General features: G+C 44.9%; 1 non-coding gene across 1 annotated transcript; it reads right to left on the bottom strand.

Moving 5' to 3' along the window:
* Positions 1-1,232: 1,232 nt before the first annotated feature.
* TRNAG-CCC (transfer RNA glycine (anticodon CCC)) lies at positions 1,233-1,304 on the bottom strand. The gene has a single exon. It is a non-coding gene; the product is annotated as a tRNA-Gly (tRNA).
* Between the last annotated feature and the right edge of the window lie 3,470 nt (positions 1,305-4,774).

Here is a 4,774-nt window from a genome sequence, read left to right as displayed (position 1 = left end):
GATAAGAGCAGAACGAAAAGGCAAGAATGACATTCAAAGCATGCCCAGAAAAACGTGTGACGGTCCCACCAGTCATTTATGCTTATAATTGGGTATCTTTACTTTCAAAGTATGGGGTTGATCCTTTGGCGATCACTCTCTTGTATTTCAGCAGAGACAGATAGTTGAGAAGTCTTTTCTCACATAGCTAGCACAAGCCTGCGCTTTTCCTTGCTGGTAGCGTGGAAATGACAGATTGGTTCTCAGAAGAAAAAACAAGAAATATTATAGCAGAGGATGGTTTCGATCCATCGACCTCTGGGTTATGGGCCCAGCACGCTTCCGCTGCGCCACTCTGCTCCCTTGTAAAAGTGTTCTCTTTATGCAGAGGAGGAGCTTTCAGCGAAGTGGCGAGGGATTGGTGGGTCTCGCTCCTCATTTGCCTAAGCATGCTGCAATGTATGCTGGGTGCAGAAAATCTTCATCTTCTCGTCTCACAGTCAGTCATAACTGAAAGTGCAGACCCTCTTGGGAACTAGCAGTTTCAGGCCTTTACCAAGATAGCAGCTCTCTAACCCTCTCCTCTCTCTTTGATCCTAGCGCTAGCATGCTCAGGATTTGATTTTAACTGGGAGCCAGAGATCTACCCGGTGAGGGCGAGGCTTTTGAGCGTTTGGGAGCGTTCGGGACGTGAGGACGTTGGACAGGAAATGTTGCCATCTTGAAATATCCAACCTTCCTGCTGTCGTGAGAGGCTCTTTCCATGGACATCTGCCTCTTGGAGTCCTCTCAACTTGCTCTCTGATATAACATTTTGTGAGCTGCAGTTACATCCGATGGCTACAAGGTGGCGCTGCATTCAGGTGAGAGAACAAGTGTGCACAAAATCGTTGGGGACTTTTGCCAGATTCATCGGTGGATCTTGCCTACTTTTATTCACATGCTAGATATTGCCTAGAAATGCTTTTTAATATAGAGATGCTACAGTTAGAATGTCTGGTCGGGGTTCAGCCCTTTCATTGTCTACCGCCCGCAACATATTTATTACCAGCACATGTGAGTGGTGACTCTGCTTTTTGGAAAATAGCATCTAATAGGACAATGAATGTAGCATATGGGGCGATCGAGATGCCTGCCTAAGTATTTCATTTTTTTTTTAATTTAACGTCTGATTAATCTGTTCATGATATTTCCGTTTTGTGACATGTTGCATTAAACCAAATCCTGCTTGGAGAACATATAAAAAGTTGCACTGCATTGGGCGGGAATCGAACCCGGGTCAACTGCTTGGGAAGCAGCTATGCTCACCACTATACCACCAACGCCCTATGATGTGGTTGCTCTCGGTTCTAAAGATTACAACCCCGAGTTCAATGACTATCTTGCACCAGTTTCAATGGTGCATTTGGTTTAGATACCAACATGAAAAGCAGTAGAAAGTTTCTTGTAGAGGGTAAGGAACTGGGGATTGAAACCAAGGCCAAATCTGTGCAGAAGAGAAGAAATGGAAAGCAGTAGTACAAATAGTGGAAATGAACATATTTAGGCAGCATTGGAAGCAAAGCAGCGAAGAGAAAGAGAGTGCCTTCCATGAAATGCCCAGGAGAATGATAAGAGCAGAACGAAAAGGCAAGAATGACATTCAAAGCATGCCCAGAAAAACGTGTGACGGTTCCACCAGTCATTTATGCTTATAATTGGGTATCTTTACTTTCAAAGTATGGGGTTGATCCTTTGGCGATCACTCTCTTGTATTTCAGCAGAGACAGATAGTTGAGAAGTCTTTTCTCACATAGCTAGCACAAGCCTGCGCTTTTCCTTGCTGGTAGCGTGGAAATGACAGATTGGTTCTCAGAAGAAAAAACAAGAAAAATTATAGCAGAGGATGGTTTCGATCCATCGACCTCTGGGTTATGGGCCCAGCACGCTTCCGCTGCGCCACTCTGCTCCCTTGTAAAAGTGTTCTCTTTAAGCAGAGGAGGAGCTTTCAGCGAAGTGGCGAGGGATTGGTGGGTCTCGCTCCTCATTTGCCTAAGCATGCTGCAATGTATGCTGGGTGCAGAAAATCTTCATCTTCTCGTCTCACAGTCAGTCATAACTGAAAGTGCAGACCCTCTTGGGAACTAGCAGTTTCAGGCCTTTACCAAGATAGCAGCTCTCTAACCCTCTCCTCTCTCTTTGATCCTAGCGCTAGCATGCTCAGGATTTGATTTTAACTGGGAGCCAGAGATCTACCCGGTGAGGGCGAGGCTTTTGAGCGTTTGGGAGCGTTCGGGACGTGAGGACGTTGGACAGGAAATGTTGCCATCTTGAAATATCCAACCTTCCTGCTGTCGTGAGATGCTCTTTCCATGGACATCTGCCTCTTGGAGTCCTCTCAACTTGCTCTCTGATATAACATTTTGTGAGCTGCAGTTACCGTTTTGTGACATGTTGCATTAAAACAAATCCTGCTTGGAGAACATATAAAAATTTGCACTGCATTGGCTGTGAATCGAACCCGGGTCAACTGCTTGGGAAGCAGCTATGCTCACCACTATACCACCAACGCCCTATGATGTGGTTGCTCTCGGTTCTAAAGATTACAACCCCGAGTTCAATGACTATCTTGCACCAGTTTCAATGGTGCATTTGGTTTAGATACCAACATGAAAAGCAGTAGAAAGTTTCTTGTAGAGGGTAAGGAACTGGGGATTGAAACCAAGGCCAAATCTGTGCAGAAGAGAAGAAATGGAAAGCAGTAGTACAAATAGTGGAAATGAACATATTTAGGCAGCATTGGAAGCAAAGCAGCGAAGAGAAATAGAGTGCCTTCCATGAAATGCCCAGGAGAATGATAAGAGCAGAACGAAAAGGCAAGAATGACATTCAAAGCATGCCCAGAAAAACGTGTGACGGTCCCACCAGTCATTTATGCTTATAATTGGGTATCTTTACTTTCAAAGTATGGGGTTGATCCTTTGGCGATCACTCTCTTGTATTTCAGCAGAGACAGATAGTTGAGAAGTCTTTTCTCACATAGCTAGCACAAGCCTGCGCTTTTCCTTGCTGGTAGCGTGGAAATGACAGATTGGTTCTCAGAAGAAAAAACAAGAAATATTATAGCAGAGGATGGTTTCGATCCATCGACCTCTGGGTTATGGGCCCAGCACGCTTCCGCTGCGCCACTCTGCTCCCTTGTAAAAGTGTTCTCTTTATGCAGAGGAGGAGCTTTCAGCGAAGTGGCGAGGGATTGGTGGATCTCGCTCCTCATTTGCCTAAGTATGCTGCAATGTATGCTGGGTGCAGAAAATCTTCATCTTCTCGTCTCACAGTCAGTCATAACTGAAAGTGCAGACCCTCTTGGGAACTAGCAGTTTCAGGCCTTTACCAAGATAGCAGCTCTCTAACCCTCTCCTCTCTCTTTGATCCTAGCGCTAGCATGCTCAGGATTTGATTTTAACTGGGAGCCAGAGATCTACCCGGTGAGGGCGAGGCTTTTGAGTGTTCGGGACGTGAGGACGTTGGACAGGAAATGTTGCCATCTTGAAATATCCAACCTTCCTGCTGTCGTGAGAGGCTCTTTCCATGGACATCTGCCTCTTGGAGTCCTCTCAACTTGCTCTCTGATATAACATTTTGTGAGCTGCAGTTACATCCGATGGCTACAAGGTGGCGCTGCATTCAGGTGAGAGAACAAGTGTGCACAAAATCGTTGGGGACTTTTGCCAGATTCATCGGTGGATCTTGCCTACTTTTATTCACATGCTAGATATTGTCTAGAAATGCTTTTTAATATAGAGATGCTAGAGTTAGAATGTCTGGTCGGGGTTCAGCCCTTTCATTGTCTACCGCCCGCAACATATTTATTACCAGCACATGTGAGTGGTGACTCTGCTTTTTGGAAAATAGCATCTAATAGGACAATGAATGTAGCAGATGGGGCGATCGAGATGCCTACCTAAGTATTTCATTTTTTTTTTAATTTAACGTCTGATTAATCTGTTCATGATATTTCCGTTTTGTGACATGTTGCATTAAAACAAATCCTGCTTGGAGAACATATAAAAACGTGCACTGCATTGGCCGTGAATCGAACCCGGGTCAACTGCTTGGGAAGCAGCTATGCTCACCACTATACCACCAACGCCCTATGATGTGGTTGCTCTCGGTTCTAAAGATTACAACCCCGAGTTCAATGACTATCTTGCACCAGTTTCAATGGTGCATTTGGTTTAGATACCAACATGAAAAGCAGTAGAAAGTTTCTTGTAGAGGGTAAGGAACTGGGGATTGAAACCAAGGCCAAATCTGTGCGGAAGAGAAGAAATGGAAAGCAGTAGTACAAATAGTGGAAATGAACATATTTAGGCAGCATTGGAAGCAAAGCAGCGAAGATAAAGAGAGTGCCTTCCATGAAATGCCCAGGAGAATGATAAGAGCAGAACGAAAAGGCAAGAATGACATTCAAAGCATGCCCAGAAAAACGTGTGACGGTCCCACCAGTCATTTATGCTTATAATTGGGTATCTTTACTTTCAAAGTATGGGGTTGATCCTTTGGCGATCACTCTCTTGTATTTCAGCAGAGACAGATAGTTGAGAAGTCTTTTCTCACATAGCTAGCACAAGCCTGCGCTTTTCCTTGCTGGTAGCGTGGAAATGACAGATTGGTTCTCAGAAGAAAAAACAAGAAATATTATAGCAGAGGATGGTTTCTATCCATCGACCTCTGGGTTATGGGCCCAGCACGCTTCCGCTGCGCCACTCTGCTCCCTTGTAAAAGTGTTCTCTTTATGCAGAGGAGGAGCTTTCAG

This window comes from Triturus cristatus, chromosome 11 (assembly GCF_964204655.1).
Source record: "Triturus cristatus chromosome 11, aTriCri1.1, whole genome shotgun sequence".
Classification (NCBI taxonomy): domain Eukaryota; kingdom Metazoa; phylum Chordata; class Amphibia; order Caudata; family Salamandridae; genus Triturus; species Triturus cristatus.
This window is presented reverse-complemented; position numbering and strand designations above follow the sequence as displayed.